At 54.0% G+C, this 17,429-nt stretch overlaps 1 protein-coding gene across 3 annotated transcripts in view; it reads right to left on the minus strand.

Moving 5' to 3' along the window:
• Nucleotides 1-6,286, minus strand: part of ZNF710 (zinc finger protein 710) — a 76,786-nt gene extending 70,500 nt beyond the window's left edge. Inside the window, exons 1-2 of one of the 3 annotated variants that reach the window (XM_059678066.1) lie at nt 5,829-6,276; nt 4,361-4,443 (exon numbers count right to left, since the gene is read on the minus strand). The gene's annotated coding sequence lies outside the window, so the exon portion shown is untranslated. Of the gene's footprint in view, nt 1-4,360; nt 4,444-4,840; nt 5,201-5,828 lie in introns of those variants that run through there. The other 2 variants (XM_059678063.1, XM_059678064.1) reach the window with 2 other exon arrangements.
• Nucleotides 6,287-17,429: the final 11,143 nt, after the last annotated feature.

Here is a 17,429-nt window from a genome sequence, read left to right on the forward strand (position 1 = left end):
AGCCCTGGCCGGTTTGGCTCAGTGGAGAGAGCGTCGGCCTGCGGACCGAAGGGTCCCCGGTTCCGGTCAAGGGCACGGACCTCGGTTGCAGGCTCCTCCCCGGCCCCGGCCCTGGTTGGGGCCGCGTGCAGGAGGCAACCCATCGATGCGTTTCTCTCACATCGATGTTTCTCTCTGTCTTCCCCTTTCTCTTCCACTCTCTCTAGAAACCAATGGAAAAATATCCTCGGGTAAGGATTAAAAAAAAAAAGCAGATTCAGCAAGTCGGCCGAGCAGCCCGAGCGTCTGCATTCCCAACAAGCGCCCAGGAAATGGTGATGCTGCTGGTGCAGGGACCACAGAGAGTAGCCAGGGTCTATGTCAAGGTCCATGGGCCGCCACACCCTGGGGAAGGCCTCCCCACCCCACCCTTCACGGGCTGTTTAAAGGCTCTGGCTTCAGGGCCGCCTCCCTTCCCGGCCTCCCGGCCTGTCAGTTCCCGTGCCCTCTGCACTCCTTCCTTTGAAGCATTTGTAACCACTGTAATTAAAGAGTATTTGGGTAATTATTAGTTTAATGTCTGTCTCCCGCGGACGGGACCAACTCAGCAACTGGCAAATCTCACGCTGTCAGTCACAGGGCAGCGAGCGGTTGGGTCTGGAACAGCCTGGACCCTCGCCCTGGAGACGGAGGGTCCGGCTCACACGCGTGGAAAACTCTTTCTGTTGGCCGCAAGGACAACAGCGACACATCGAGCTCTAAGATCCCCACCAGTCTCAAATACCTGACAACCAGCATTTAAGTTGACGTGCACATCCCGCCCTAGCTCAGTGGGTAGAGCATCAGCCTGCAGACTGAAGGGTCCCGGGTTCGATTCCCGTCAAGGGCGCATGCCCGGGTTGCGGGCTCGATCCCCAGTGTGGGGCGTGCAGGAGGCAGCCGATCCATGCATGATTCTCTCTCATCATTGATATTTCTATCTCTCTCTCACTCTCCCTTCCTCTCTGAAATTAATAAAAATATATTACAAAAAGTAAAATAAATAAAATTCTGACCAGTTTCAAATACATGACAACCATAATTTAAGTTGAAAAGCATACCCTACCTACCCCCCCCCCAAAAAAAAGTCTCCCAGATCTTTATCAAGTGGAAAATAGTCCCAACCTGGTACTAACCACTCAGCCTGGGGAATCGTTAAGCCCACCCACCCCCGAATCCCCATCCCCTCATAGCCTTCACTGGGTAAATAAGTGGTCTTCAGGCACTGTGCGGGCCCTGGCAAAGAGAGGAGGGGGCGCATTCCCTGACAGCCTCACTCCCCCGCAAGCCAACAATTTCCTTTTTTGTTTCTACTACCACCCTTTTTTATTTTTTTTATATATTTTTATTGATTTCAATGTAGAAGGGAGAGGGAAACAGAAACATCAATGATGAGAGAGAGTCATGGATCAGCTGCCTCCTGCACGCCCCCTACTGGGGACCGAGCCCGCAACCCGGGCATGCGCCCTTGACCGGAACCGAACCCGGGGACCCTTCAGTTCGCAGGCCGACGCTCTATCCACTGTGCCACACCGGCCAGGGCTCTACTGCCATCCTTTCGAGGAAATCCCAAAGCTCGGAGTGCCAGCTCCTGGCTGTGGGCAGAGATGCCCGACCTCATTGCCGTTCCAGGCAGGCAAAGCTTGAAGTCGGCCTGCCTGGGTTCAGGTGCCAGCTGTGTGCCCCTGGATGAGTCGCTTAACTGCCCCGTGCCCCGCGGTTTCCCAACGTGCCAAGTGGGAATGGCACTGGCGTAGCTAGCACCTGCGACGACTAGGACAGATGATGTCCGTCAAGCACTTAGCCAAGCCTGGCCCAAGATATCTCATTATGATTATCCTCCCATATCCGGTCCAATCGGAGGCCTCACTATTGTTTTGCACGCGTCTCCCCGCCCAGCGGCCCCGCCCCATTCAGGGTTCTGGCTTCCCAGCCCCTCCCGCAGTACCTGCCCGGAGTGCATATGAGGCAATGTGCCACTGCACAATTCTGCAGCTCCCATCAATCACCGCCTGTCCCCGCCTCCTTCTATCATTCTCGGATTCCTCCTGCGAGGCAAATCTTTGCCCTGATGTCCAATACGTTTATTCAACACGCGTTTATCGAGGGCCCTCCACGTGCCAGGCCCGGTTTTTGGCACAGGGGTTTCGCAGTGAACAAAAAAGGCCCTCGACCGTCATGCAAATGATGTTGAACAAGGAGACTTAATCCACCCAGAGACTTCGGGTCTCTGGCCCTTACATCCCCATCTTCTCCCCACAGCAATCCTAAATAAATCGCAAGTACCAAAGCATGAAGAAAGCATTATGGATCAAAAAGTGCTAAGTGAGGCCCTGGCCTGTTTGGCTCAGTGGACAGAGCGTCGGCCTGCGGACTGAAAGGTCCCGGGTTCGATTCCGGTCAAGGGCACATGCCCGGGTTGTGGGCTCGGTCCCCAGTAGGGGGCGTGCAGGAGGCAGCCGATCCATGATTCTCTCTCATCACTGATGTTTCTATCTCTCCCTCTCCCTTCCTCTCTGAAATCCATAAAAATATATTTTAAAAAATTAAGTGCTCAGTGTGGCTTGGGAACAGCCCGCCGACCTGCTGGACTGTGAAGTCCATGTGAAAACAGCAAGAAGCACCCGGTTCCCCTAGCAGTCACACGGGCCGGCCAAACCCTCTAGGCCAGTGGCCGGCAAACGCATTAGTCAACAGAGCCAAATATCAACAGTACTTCTTCAAAATAGCCTCGCCCAGGCCGAAAACCGACTTCTGCGCACGGGCCACGAAGTTTCAATCGCACTGTGCGCGGGCGCCCACACGTGGTATTTTGTGGAAGAGCCACACTCAAGGGGCCAAAGAGCCGCATGTGGCTCAAACTGCCAACCACGGCCTAGGACAGTATGTGTGACACAGCGGCTCCTTTGCCCGTCTCATGCGCAGAGCACACGCCCACGGTCTCATGTTCTCAGAGCCATTAGAGGCGGCAGCCTTGTGGAAAGAGCAGGGGACATGAACTCTGAAAGCTCAGGATCAAGGGCTGACCCTGCCACTTACTGTGGGGCCTCATGCCTGGGTTTCTTCTATTGCTTTAATTTTTATTTATTTATTTGCTTTTGTTAAGCCTCACCCGAGGATATTTTTCCATGGATCTTTTAGAGAGAGAGAGGGAAAGACAGAGAGAAACATGGATGTGAGAAGAAGACACATCGATTGGTTGCCTCCCGCACACGCCCTGACCAGGGCCTGGGCCGGGGAGGACCAGAAGGAATCGAACCCGGGACCCTTGGGTCCGCAGGCCGGCGCTCTATCCACTGAGCCAAAGCAGCGAGGGCGTGCCTGGGTTTCTTTCAGACAACCTCTCAGGTCCTCTTCCGGCTTTGAAGTCCAAGTGCTGGGATCAACCACCATTCACATGAGATCCAGCAGATTCCCAGAACCTTTCATTCAACAGAATGAGTCCCTGCCCCGGGGTTGGGGGTTGGGTCAGCCAGCCAGCTGGGGCGCCTTCGAGGGCATCCTCCCAGGTGCACCCGACTCCCACTGTACTTCTGTCCTCCCCGCTGACGTCAAACTCAAGCTTTCCAGGCGCAACTCCGATAGAAATATCTCTGGGCCGCGAGGCAAAGCTAGAATAGAAGTCGTTGCACAAAATCTCGGGGGGAGGGGGAGGGTTCCCATTCGTCTCCCTTCTTCCAACTTGAAAACCATTCCAGATCTTTCCTGTCTCCTGGTCGCCAGAAAGGGAGCCTAAAAATAAATCTCACTGGTTGTGAGAAATGACCCAAGTACAGAACCAAGTGACCTGCTGGCCGCACACCACAGGACAAAGACTCACCCAGAAAAAGTGCGAGTCTGCCTTTCACTTCAACTCCCTGCACCCCTCCACCCGCACACGGGGCGGGGGGGGGGGCCTGGCGGAAAGAAATCGTGACCCAAACGTCCAATGCCCCCTCCCCAGGCGAAAGCAGCTCCATACCACTGCCCAGCGGCAGGACAAGCCAGGCCCTGCAGGCGGCTGGAGCACGAATCCAGCTGGAACGACAGGTGACCAATTAAGAGGTCCTGTTCCAAGCCGGGCAGGTGCCTGGCACAGGGTGACACGTGTGGCCGGAGGGCCACCTGACGAAACCACCAGAAAACAAGATTCACTTGAAAACAAATGAGAAAGGGACAGCCACGCCGCGTCGCCCAAATCAAAACCAGACAGGCCCTCGGCTTTGATCCCAGACACCAAGGATCGGTTCTCTACCGTCTAATGACAGTTGGGGGTGGTGTCTCTGGCCCTCCCCACCTGGCCCCGCAGGTCCTTTGAAGGCGTTCTTCTTGGCAGACACGAACTCGGACTGATTTTACTTACATGTTCTCAAAGGCAGGGTTGAAAAGAGTAGCTTCAAAGGTGGCTGGGTGACCCTCAAGGGTGCAAAGTCCTGCTCCCGACACCTGTGGGGAAATTTTGTACATTTCCCAGGCGCCCACTGGAACTGGGCATGTCCCCTTCAGATGGACGCCGGCTGGGAGCTCCCTCTTTGGCACAGAAATCAAGGCGCCCAGGGCCCCCCTTAGCAGTCAGGACATGCAGCAGTAGACCAGCACCCCGTGGTGTCCCCGTGAAAACGCACTAAGGCTAAGGCTGCGCCTTGCCCGCACCATCGCGGAGCGTAGAGACATGAATGACCGCTTGGGGTTAGTTAAAACCCACGCAAGCACCTCCCTGGCCTCTTACATCTTCCCCAACGACTGCTCAGACTGGAGGCATGCAGTGGCAGCGACCATAAAAGTCATCTTAAAAGGCAAGTTGGGGGGAAAAAAAAAAACAATAACAACACCCGATACGCACGAGTTAGCAAGTCCGCGGTTTGGGGGTGCGGTGGCAGGGCGCCGGATCTGTGGGATCTCCAAGCCCGGGGTGGAGAGGACGGGCTGCCCCAACGGTCCCCGGGCCCCCGCGCCCACCCGCAGCCTCGAGGCCCCCCGATCTGACGCCGACGATCACACCCCCCAGCGCCGTCCAATTAGGAAAATGACCGCGAGGAGACGCGGAGAGTGGAAGACGAGGAAGGGGGACTGGGACTCGGGAGACTCAGGACAGGCCGTGGGGACCCGGCCAGCCGGCGAGCGTCTTCAACAGGTCCGGGCTGGGCGCCCCGACGCCGACCCGGCGGGGGTCCCGTGGCGCACGGCGGCCCTCGGGGACAGCCCACCCCCCGGAGGCGCGCTCCGCCCTCCCCCACCCCGAGTGGCGGGGACGCACGGCTGCCCCACCCGCTCGGAGAATAAAGTTTGTGGGCAGCCGAGGGGCGGGGCAGCGCGGCGAGGGGGCGAAACTTTGAGTCCCGGGCGGGCGGCGGGGGGAGCGCACCGGCGCCGGGACACCCACGTGCGGGCCCCCGAGCCGCCGCCGCCGCCGCCACCGCCCGGGCCTCCCGCGCCGCCGCCACCGCGTTGCTTTCCTTTCATTTCTGCTTCTCTCTCCCTCTCTCTCTTCCTCTCGGTCTCTCATTCGCGCGCTCTCCTCCCTCCCTTCCCCCTCTCACCCCCGCCCCCCCTTCTCCAGACGCCATCTCTCCGTCTTTCCCCGCTCTCCCTCTCTCCCTCCAGCTCGCCGGCATGCGGGAATGTGGAAGTGAAAGGGAATAGGCGACATGTTTGCAGCGCGGCGCGGGCCTGCGCGCCACCGTCCCCGGGGAGAGGCGGGGGGCGGGCCGGCCGCGGCCGCAGCGACCCACCCCCGCGCCCCCCGCGCCCCCGCCGCCGCCGCCGCCCGCCTGCCCGCCCGTCCGCCCGCCCGCCCGGGGCTGCGGGGCCGGGGCCGCGCGGACACTCACCCTGGTCCGGGCGCGGCTCCTGCGCTGGGGCCCTCGCGGGCCGGGGGCTCGGGTGCCCACCGCCGGCTGCTGCTGCGCGCCCGCCGCCTCCACGCGCGCCCGCCGCCTGCTCCGCGCCCGCCCTCCGCTCCTCTCTTTCTCTCTCTCTCCCTCTGCCTCTTGCTCCCTCTCTCTCCTCCTCTCTCTCCCTCTCTCCTCTCGCTCTCTCTCTCTCTCTCCCTCCCAGGAAGAAGGGAGTGAGGCAGGGCTGACGTGAAGGGATGCAAAACAGCTCCTCCTAAGCCAGCTCGCAGAGGAAGAGAGACAGAAAGCAGCCCTTTTATCTCTCTTTTGTTTTCTCACTTCCTTCCACCCCCCACCCCCTCCTGTCAGCCCAAGTTTTCTTTTCTCTTTCCACCGCAGACAGGATTTTTTTCTTCCTCTCTTTCTCTGCCTCTCGCTTCAACTCTCCCACTCAAATGGAAAGCCTGCCCGGTGTTCGCTGCCCCCTCCCCTCCCCGCCCGGTTTTTGTGTGTGTGTGTTTTTTTTTCTCTTCCCTCTTTTCTTCCTTCTTCCTCCTTTCTTATTTCTCTAAAAGGGTTTTGTTTGCTGTGGGAGTTTCGTTTGAAAATCAAGTCACGCCTTTTTTTTCTCCTTCTCTCTCTCTCTCTCTCTCTCTCTCTCTCTCTCTCTCTCTCTCCTCTGCTCTCAGAAAAGGGGAACAAAGATGAAGCGAAGCGGGGGAGAGGGGCAGCGGCAGCGCCTCACATGGAAATGGGGGGCCCGGCCCGGCACAAAGGGGCCCGGGGACTGCGCGCCCCCCGGCCCCGGGGGAGCCTGAGGCGCCCCGGCGAAGGGGAGCCAGTGGGGTGGGAAGCGCGGCTCGGGGTGCCGCCCAGCCGCCCCACCCCGGCCCGAGGTGGGAGCTGGGTGTGCTCTTTACTCCTGTGTGTTTTTTTTAAAGTCGGCAGATGGGCTCGGAACCGGCGTCCCCGCGCCGCTCCGAACTGCACACGAGCCTGGGAACAGCTGTTTGCAGCGCCCTGGACAGCCAGGCTCGAGGGCGCGGCGCGGGCTGCGAGCGCGCGCGCGCGCGCGGGGCAGGGGCTAGAGGAGCGGGGGGGAGGGCGGGGGGGGCGGCCCCCGGGGACCCTCCAATCCCAGGGCTCGGCCCCTTGGCCCCGCGGGCACTGCTGGGGGGCGTCGAGGCGTGGCCATTCGCCGCGCAGGGTCAGGCCCTGGCGCCTCCCTGCGGGGGGCTTGGCACCGCCTGGCTTCCCCCCGGCTCCGGGGCAGGCCGGACCCGGGGCCTCCAACCCCCTGGCAGCCGGCCACGCGGAGCCGCGTCTCGACTCCGACGCTGTCCCCGGGCAGAGCCGCCACGGAGGGTCAATTATTCATGGGGCGCCCGGGCGTGCTCCCAAGACCTGCTCTGCCCTCGGCTTCTCGGGCGGAGTGGGCAGAGGACGGGGGAAAAGTTCCCAGAGTAAAAGTTGGCCGCATGTCTCCTTTCCCCCTAAGTAAGTATTGAGCACCTGCTGGATGCCTGGGACCGGGGCCGCTGCCAGGGGCTGCGGGGAAACGGGAGGTCTCCGCGGGGCCCCCGGAGTTTCCGCAGGAAACAATGCCCGAGGAGGCTGGCGCGCCAGACCAGGTCAGGGAAGGGAAGGAAAGCCTTCGCCGCCCGCCTCCCTTCCTTCCCCTTCTCTTCCTTCCTCCCGGCTGCATCTCCTTGGCTCCACCCCTTCTCATCAATTCCTCCCACACTTCCCTGCTTTCCCCGGCTTTTCAGTGGAGGGTCCCTTCTCCCAGCGAGGAGCAGATGTTGAGCCCCATTGTCTCCCCCCCCCCCCCCCCCCAATGACTGCAGCCTCCCCGGACCGACCTGCTCCTCGGCACCCCTCCCCCCCGCAGCCAGGAGGCCTGGGCCTTCCGAGACTGGAGCCCCAAGGCCACTGCCCCTCACCCCACCCTGAACCAGCTCCCGGTGATGTGAGCAATGACTGCAGTCACTCAGAACATGATTTGTTTCTGACTGGGAGTGAGAAAACAGTAGCCTGGGACTCGGCTTGGGCAGGGAGGACACCACCGTCTTAATATCAGCACACGGAGCCCCCCAAGACCTCAGAGCCTTCGGCCACTACGCCCCCTTAATAGGATGACACATTTCTATCATTTTCTTTCCTCCAGATTCGTGCACCTAAGTCGTATCCTCCAAAGCGAAGCACAGCTCCGATGGTCAAGCATTCATTTAACAAATGCTTACTGAGTACCTACTGGGTGCCTGCTCTTGAGATGGGTGCAAAGGTCCGCCGTTAGGCCTTGCAGACCCGCAGGGAAATAAGAAGACAGCAGCAACCACGGTGCCAGGTGATGCATGCAAAGATGAACCCAGGAAGCACCTAAGAGAGGACTCCCAACGAGGGTGGTCAGGGAGGGCTTCCCGGAAGAGGCTACATCTCGATGCGTAGGCCTGTGCCAGGCAAATGCATGGGAAGGCACAGCCTGTCCAAAGCCCCCAGGGCAAGAGAGCACATTCTTACAGATTCTTGGAACTGCCACAAGTATGTGCCACCCGGTGGAGTGCACGCGGGGGAGTGGGGAGTGAGTGCAGTGTCCGGGCGCACGTGGGGGAGGGGAGAGCATGGAGTGTGACAGGGCGCAGGGGAGGAGGGCGGCGGGTATCAGGGAGATTGTCAGATTTTAGCTTCTCCCACTTGCTAACTTGGGTGCATAACAGCCGCAGGAAAGAACTCAGACTCAGTTTCCCCCACTTATAAATTGGGGGTCAGGAGATCTGGGGGCTGCAGAGATAGCATCTTATGTTCAAGGGCCCAGGCGTACTTGCTGCAAATCTCTGGGCAAGTTGGCTTCTCTGTCTTACCGTCTGTAAAATGAGGTGGGACCACCCGTCTCACAGGGTTAAAGTGAGGCCTAAATGAGCCCACGCATCGCGTGGTACAGGGTGGCTTTTATTCATTAGTGTGTTTTTTCGGGTTTTGTTTCTTTGCTTGTTTGTTTTGTTAATCCTCACCCGAGGATATTTTTCCATAGATTTTTAGGGAGGGTGGAAGAGATAGAGAGAAACACATCGATTGCTTGCCTCCTGCACAGGCCCCGATCAGGGCCCCGGGCCAGGGAGGAGCCTACAACTGAGGTCCAAGCCCTTGACAAGAATCGAACTCAGGACCCTTAGGGTCCCCCAGGCCGACACTCTATCCACTGAGCCAAACCGGCTCGGGCTACTCATTAGTTTTACAAATCAGGGAGGTGCCTTTAACAACCTACAAATGAGATTCTGTTCCGAATGACTCACCGTGCCAGAAACGCGATGCCAGAAAAGCTGTGGAGACACATTCATTGAAAGATGCCCTGTGTCCCAACAGGTGGCCTGGACTGGGGACACCTCCGTCTCATCAAGGTGGCCCAGGCATCATCTCAGGAGCATGACTGGAATGTGGAGACGGAGGCCAGGCCTCATCAGGGGAGGGTAGCCTGCCTGAAGGACGCATAGGAATCGGAGGAGAGTGGGCCCTGGGAGCAGGTACGGAACTGAGTTTGCTCAGTGGAGAGAGAAGCAGACACAGGCATTCACACCGTGGTGGAGGGAGGGGCAGGAGGGATTATAGACGCCTTTGCAGCCTGATTTCAATCTTAGTTCTTTGCTTGGGTCCCTCATTCTCTAAGCAACATGCAGATGAACTTGGCACCAGCCAAGTGCCCCCTGGACCCAGGCGCACCAGTGTTCCAGTTTCTGCATCGTACACATGTTATGCTTCTATTATTTCTCTAGGACGCAAGTTTGTTGTGAAATAGTTTGAAAGTCAGCTAAGCAAAACTGAAAAGGACACCCCTTGGAGCCATTATAGTTTGGTACACATCCTTGGACATCTTCTATTCACGTATTTACGTGGAAACGCACATAATAATGAAACTATACAAAGTAAATATTGTTGCCCGGCCGACGTGGCTCAGTGGTGGAGCATCGACCCATGACCCAGGAGGTCACGGTTCGATTCCCAGTCGGGGCACATGCCCGGGTTGCGGGCTCGGTCCCCCACTGTGGGGCGTGCAGGAGGCAGCCGATCCATGATTCTCTCTCAGCATTGATGTTTCTACCTCTCTCTCCCTCTCCCTTCCTCTCTGAAATCAATAAAATAGATATTAGAAAAAATTTAAATTGTTAAACAAATGAGCGACTATACATGTAAATGTTATTTTTACAAAAATGACATAACCCTATACCTGCTGGATTGCAACCACTTTCGCCCAGTGATACGTCACAGATATCTTTCCCTCTCTGTAAACATCCACATTATCATTCTTTTTAAAAATATATATTTTATTGATTTTTTTTTTTTACAGAGAGGAAGGGAGAGCGATAGACAGTTAGAAACATCGATGAGAGAGAAACATTGATCAGCTGCCTCTTGCACACCCCCTACTGGGGATGTGCCCGCAACCAAGGTACATGCCCTTGACCGGAGTCGAACCTGGGACCCTTGAGTCCGCAGGCCGACACTCTATCCACTGAGCCAAACCGGTAAGAGCTGGATGTCATATTCTAACCATCATTTTACAGATGAGACTGAGGCACAGAAAACTAAACTGTAATGTCACCGAGCCAGAATTCACAGCCAGTTTCCAGTTGGCGTTCCTTCAGCATCTTTATTTTCTCTTTCCATTAGAGTGACGGTCCTCTCTTCCTCCCCATTATCTTTTTTTTTTTAATTGACTTCAGAGAGGACGGAGGAGAGAGAGATAGAAACATCAATGATGAGAGAGAATCATGGATCGGCTGCCTCCTGCACACCCCTTACCGGGGATGGAGCCCGCAACCCCGGGCCTGTGCCCTTGACCAGAATCCAACCCAGGACCCTTCCGTCCGCAGGCCGACGCTCTATCCACTGAGCCAAACCAGCCAGGGCCCCATTGTCTTTTTCTCTTACAGGTGTCTGGGCAGGTGACCCACTTCCTTCTCTGAGACCTTTTTAACTTCTCTAATGTCCACTAAGGCCCTGGGACTTAGAGGAATAAAGGCAGGTAATAGGACATGTAATGCATGAGGGCGTATTGCACACATTGTGAACCTGGTGCAGACGTTAGGCCTAACGTCACGGTCAGGCACCACCAAGGTTTAGCCGAATCCCCTGGCCAGCTCAAACCCAGGAAGGGAGCCCCCCGATTCATACCAGAGAGAAAGAAAGGGGCTGTTCTGGCGAGAAGCAGTCTACGGAGGTCTCCCTGGGCATCTCAGAAGCCCCGAAGTTGGCCCCCTCGCCCTCCCCCGCCCCCAGAGCTGAAATGGGAAGGAAGGTTTGCTGTTAGAAGGTTTATGAATCTTCAGGATTTCCCCGGGGGGGGGGGGGGGGGCGGGGGTGAGCATGCATTCATGCCACAGACTTTCCAGGGTGTTCACATCCATCTCTGAAAATCCGGGGAGTCTTGAAAGCTGAGAATAGGGATGAGACACAGCTCTTCAGCGTCTCCATTGATGGGTTCGCCCGAGTAACTGCTGGGAGATTAGCAGGTGATGATTAAGATCTGTTTCTCTCATTGACAGACCAGACAGACATTTTAAGAATCACCAGTGGCTCCTGCAATATTTCATGTTCCACGTTTCATAGTAAATCTCCCAACTGGAATCGGCCAGTGGAAAGGGCAGGACCCCAGGGTTGAACTAAGGGGGGCTGCAGAAAGCAGGTATTTCACAGGTAGCTTTCCCTCTCTAGAAACAATCACATTAATCTTATTTTTTATTCATTTTTTTAAAAATATATTTTATTGCTTTTTTACAGAGAGGAAGGGAGAGGGATAGGGAGTTAGAAACATGGATGAGAGAGAAACATCCATCAGCTGCCTCCTGCACACCCCCTACTGGGGATGTACCCGCAACCAAGGTACATGCCCTTGACTGGAATCGAACCCAGGACCCTTCAGTCCGCAGGCCGACACTCTATCCACTGAGCCAAACCAGTCAGGGCTATTAATTAATTTTTTTAAAAAATATATCATTTTATTGATTTCAGAGAGGAAAGGAGAGGGAGAGAGAGGTAGAAACATCAATGATGAGAGAGAATCATTGATGGGCTGCCTCCTGCATGCCCCCTACTGGGGATCAAGCCCACAACCCAGACATGGGCGCTGATCAGGAATTGAACCCCGACCACCTGGTTCATATGTTGATGCTCAACCACAGCCACACCGGCCAGGCCACATGATAATAAAAATATATTAAAAAGATAATATACTCATTATAGACATTTGGCAAATATGCTAAGGAAGAAAGAAGAAAATAAAAATCACTTATAATTCAACAAAAACAGAAATAACTTTTAACTTGTTTGTATTTCCTTCTAAGTATTTTATATATTTTTTTCAGGATAAATATACAAACATATACATAAATGTACAAAAACAGCCCTGATCACCCATGTGGCCCTGTGGAGGTATGTTCCATGCACAAAAAGTCATAGGTTCGATTCCCACCCACAATGGGCTCGATCCCCATAGGGCCGTGGTCGGCACACTGCGGCTCTCGAGCCACATGCGGCTCTTTGGCCCCTTGAGAGTGGCTCTTCCACAAAATACCACGTGCGGGCGCGCACATACAGTGCAATTGAAACTTCGTGGCCCATGTGCAGAAGTCGGTATTTTGTGGAAGAGCCACACTCAAGGGGCCAAAGAGCCGCATGTGGCTCACGAGCCGCAGTGTGCCGACCACTGCCATAGGGGGTTGCGGGAGGCAGCCAAACAATCTCTCTCTCCCTATCAATCAATCAATAAAAATATATTCTGCCCTGGCCGGTGTGGCTCAGTGGGTTGAGCATGCATCCTGTGCACCGAAAGGTCGCCAGTTCGGTTCCCGGTCAGGGCACATACCCAGGTTGTGGGTTCAACCCCCGGTCGGGATGCTTGCAGGAGGCAACCAATCGATGTTTATCTCTCTCCTTCTCCTTTCCTCTCTCTCTAAACAAATAAATAAAAACATATCCTTGGGTGAGGATTAAAAGAGAACTAAAAATATATAATTCTGATGCATATGCAATTTTGTATCTCAGCGTATTACAAACATTTCCCAATTCATTCAATTTTCTTCAAAAACATGTTTTTTTAATAGCTATGTAGTATTACATCAAACACGCACACCACTACTTCCTTAACCATTTCCTCATTGTGAATACTTAGGTTTTTTTTCTTCCTTCCTTCCTTTTCCTTTTTTTCATTTGTAATTTTTTGCCAACATAGAGGCACTGGTGAGCCTCTGGTAAACATCCTTCACAACATCTTTGTCCACGTTACTGATTCTTTCAGTTAGGTTTCCAGAACTGAAGTTGCAGAACTAAAGGGTATAAACTTTTAAGCTTTTTCTTTTATAAAATAAGCAAAGACATAGCTTTCTTTTGTTTTTATTGATTTCAGAGAGGAAGAGAGAGAGAGAGAGAGAAACATCAATGATGAGAGAGAATCATCGACCGGCTGCATCAAGCCCACCACCTGGGCATGTGCCCTGACCGGGAATCGAACTTTGACCTCCTGGTTCATGGGTCGATGCTCAACCACTGAGCCACCCTGGCCAGGCCTGTTAAGCTTTTCTTTCTTTTTTTTTTTTTAAACTATATTTTTATTGATTTCAGAGAGGGAGAGAGAGATAGAAACATCAACGATGAGAGGGAATCATTGATCAGCTGCCTCCTGCACACCCCCTACTGGGGATCGAGCCCGAAACCCAGGCATATGCCTTTGACTGGAATTGAACCTGGAACCCTTCAGTCTACAGGCCTATGCTCTATCCACTGAGCCAAACCAGCTAGGGCTGTTAAGCTTTTCTTGATCGCTAATATGAAATTGTATTCCAGGCTTTTTTTTTTAAAAAAAAAACACACCCATATGTTATTGATTTGTTACAGAGAGGAAGAGAGGACTAGAGAGTTAGAAACATTGATCAGCTGCCTTCTCTACACCTCCTACTGGGAATGTGCCCGCAACCCAGGCATGTGCCCTTGACCGGAATCGAACCTGGGACCCTTCAGTCCACAGGCGGATGCTCTATCCACTGAGCCAAACCGGTCAGGGCTGTATTCCAGGCTTTATACCAATGAGCTCTCCCACAGCAATAGAGTTCATCACTGTGGCTCTTACATATTTATTGGTTGTGAACTGGGGAAGCTGGCAGTTTCCTGTTTATGGTCGATGGCCTAGGTCTCTTGTGGCATATTTTTAGTCTTATATGTATGCAAATAAGGCTGATTAAGTTACTGGGAATAAAGCAATGCAAATATACACCCTTGGTCACAGGCGGGGTCATTAGAGGTAGACGATTTGATGCACCCTGTCATTACTCCTAGAAAAATAATTTGCAAATGTGGGATGTCGACCACACACAGATTTTTCCTTTTCTTTAGGTTTCCCCCTAAATCCTGGATGATTCCTATATTTTTCTTTTCTTTAAAATATACTTTTATTGTTTTTAGAGAAGAAGGGAGAGAGAGAGACAGAAACATCAGTGATGAGAGAGAATCATTGGTCGGCTGCCTCCTGCACGCCCCACACTGGGGATCGAGCCCTCAACCCAGCCATGTGCCCTTGACTGGAATCAAACCTGGGACCCTTCAATCTGCAGGCCGACACTCTATCCGCTGAGCCAAACCAGCTAAGGCTGACCTGGATCTTTTGTACAGTGGAGGGAATGAGAGGCCTAGGTCCTGTTCTCTAACTATATGTTATTACTTAAAAATTACCTACCAGCCCTAGCCAGTGTGGCTCAGTGGATAGAGCGTTGACTTGGGGACTCAAGGGTCCCCGGTTCGATTCCGGTCAAGGGCACATGCCTGGGTTGTAGTATCGATCCCCAGTGGGGAGCGTGCAGGAAGCAGCCAATCAATGATTCTTTCTCATCATTGATGTTTCTATTTCTCTCTCCCTCTTCCTTCCCGTCTGAAATCAATACAAAGCAAAAAAGAAACTATCACGCTGGAAAAAAAAAAAAAAAAGATCCAAGTCAGGCCTTCAGGGCGCTTACAGTCCCAAACAGCCCAGCAAACCGGAAGTCATGTGGCAGAAAGCAGTTACTTCTCCTGCCCTGGAGATGCTTGAAGACCTAGCAGGAAAGAGGAACCAGTGTTCTGGTTGCTGACGATTTGGGCTCTGGGGTGAATAGACTCTCTATTGTGAAAGGGTATTGTGCAAAAAGAGAATGGGGCTTTTTGTGAAGGGAGATAAAGGGTTGTGGGGTGAGAACGGGGAGGGGAGGGGAGGAGGGGGCAGGCCTGGGTGCCCTGGGTGGACTGTGGGCAGGGCCGCCCTGAAGGTCTCCTCGCCTGCACCTGGGTTGCTGTGTCCAGGGCCAGCCTACTATGGGGGGGCGAAGGGGAGGGGCTCAGTACATGTGTATCGTTGGTAAGAACAGATGAATGCATCAGCCTGTAACCTTAGGGATCCCTCTCATGAATTTCCTTTAAGGCATTAATGAAGCGCGCTGTCTGGGGGAAAGGACACGATTGAGCATCCATGGTGGTGACAAGGCCAGAGGAGTGAGGTGGGTGTGTGTCTGCGTGTATCTGCTTTAACCAAGGAGGGACCTGAGTTCCAGTTTGAATGTGGCACCAACTGAGTGACCTTGGCCACGCTGAGCGCTTCACTCCCTAGGGCAGCCGTGGGCAAACTACGGCCCGCGGGCCGGATCCGGCCCGTTTGAAATGAATAAAACTAAAAAAAAAGAAAAGACCGTACCCTTTTATGTCATGATGTTTACTTTGAATTTATATTAGTTCACACAAACACTCCATCCATGCTTTTGTTCCGGCCCTCCGGTCCAGTTTAAGAACCCATGGTGGCCCTCGAGTCAAAAAATTTGCCCACCCCTGCCCTAGAGCAAGCATGTCAAACTCGCAGTTGGCGGGCCAGCTGGGAGTTTGACATGCCTGTTGGTCTAGAGCAGTTGTTCTCAACCTTCCTGATGCCGCGACCCTTTCATACAGTTCCTCATGTGGTGGTGACCCCCAACCATAAAATTATTTTCGTTGCTACTTCATCACTGTCATTTTGCGACTGTTATGAATCGTCATGTAAATATCTGATAGGCAGGATGGATTTTCATGGTTACACATTGAACAGAATTAAGGCATAGTGATGAATCACAAAAACAATATGTAATGATATATGTGTTTTCTGATGGTCTTAGGCGACCCCTGTGAAAGTGTCGTTTGACCCCCAAAGGGTCGCGACCCACAAGTTGGGAACCGCTGGTCTAGAGAATGGGCTCAGGGCCACCTGTGTTGCTGAGGAGATCAAATGAGATAATGCATGTAGGCCCTGGCTGGTTTGGCCCAGTGAACAGAGCATCACCTGTGAACCGAAGGGTCCCGGGTTCGATTCCGATCAAGGGCATGTACCTCGGTTGCAGGCTCCTCCCCAGCCCAGGCCCTAGTCTGGGCGCCTGCAGGAGGCAGTCCCATCGGTATTTCTCTGTCTTTCCCTCTCTCTCTCTCTCTTCCACTCTCCCTAAAAGTCAATAGAAAAAATATCCTCGGGTGAGGATTAACAAAAATCAAAACAATAAAAATAAAATGGGTCTTGAGCCCTGCTGGCGTGGCTCAGTGGTTGAGCATCGACTTATGAACCAGGAGGTCACGGTTGGATTCCCGGTCAGGGCACATGCCTGGGTTGCAAACTCGATCCCCAGTATGGGGCGTGCAGGAGGCAGCCGATCTATGATTCTCTCTCATCATTGATGTTTCTCTCTCTCTCCCTCTCCCATTCCTCTCTGAAATCAATAAAAAAAATATATATATATTTTTGCCCTAGCCGGTTTGGCTCGGTGGATAGAGCGTCGGCCTGCGGACTGGAAGGTCCCGGGTTCGATTCCGGTCAAGGGCATGTACCTGGGTTGCGGGTACATCCCCAGTAGGAGATGTGCAGGAGGCAGCTGATCGATATTTCTCTCTCATCGATGTTTCTAACTCTCTATCTCTCTCCCTTCCTCTCTGTAAAAAATCAATAAAATATATTTAAATATATATATATATATTTTTTTTTAAATGGGTCTTGAAAGAAAAGTGGGAACCCGCCCAGCAAAGCAAAGGGGGCCAGACCTTTGCACAGGGGATAGAGTGTAGGAAGTTCCCTAACCCCTTGGAGCCTTGGTTTCCTGCTGTGAAGAAGCCGCTCTGACGGCCGAGTGTGCCGGGGTCCAACCCCAGCGGGTCCAGGGGTTCCCAAAGGCGTGGACGGAGTCAGCGAAGAAGGAATGACACGGAGACAGCGTTCAGTTGATCAGCAACCTAGCCAGGATCTCTAGCCCGGATCTCCAGCCAAGTTCTGGTCTGGATCTCCAGAGAGGTTCTGCTTCGGATCTCCAGCGAGGTTCTGTGGCCATGTTCCCTCGCTAGGTTCTCCAGCCAGGTTCTGTCCAGGCTCTCCAGTCAGGTTCAGTGTCCAGGTTCCAGTCAGGTTCTCCTGCCAATCTCTGTAGTCAGGTTCAGTCCAGGATCCCTTGCCATGTTCTCCCGCTAGGCTCTGTCTCTAGGCTCCGAGGCCAGTCCCTCTCCAGGATCCTCCGGCATGCTCTCTCCAGCAAAGTTCTTCTGTCTCTAGGCTCCGTGTAGGTTCTGTCTTCTTGA

This window comes from Myotis daubentonii, chromosome 21, assembly GCF_963259705.1.
Source record: "Myotis daubentonii chromosome 21, mMyoDau2.1, whole genome shotgun sequence".
In the NCBI taxonomy this organism is placed as follows: domain Eukaryota; kingdom Metazoa; phylum Chordata; class Mammalia; order Chiroptera; family Vespertilionidae; genus Myotis; species Myotis daubentonii.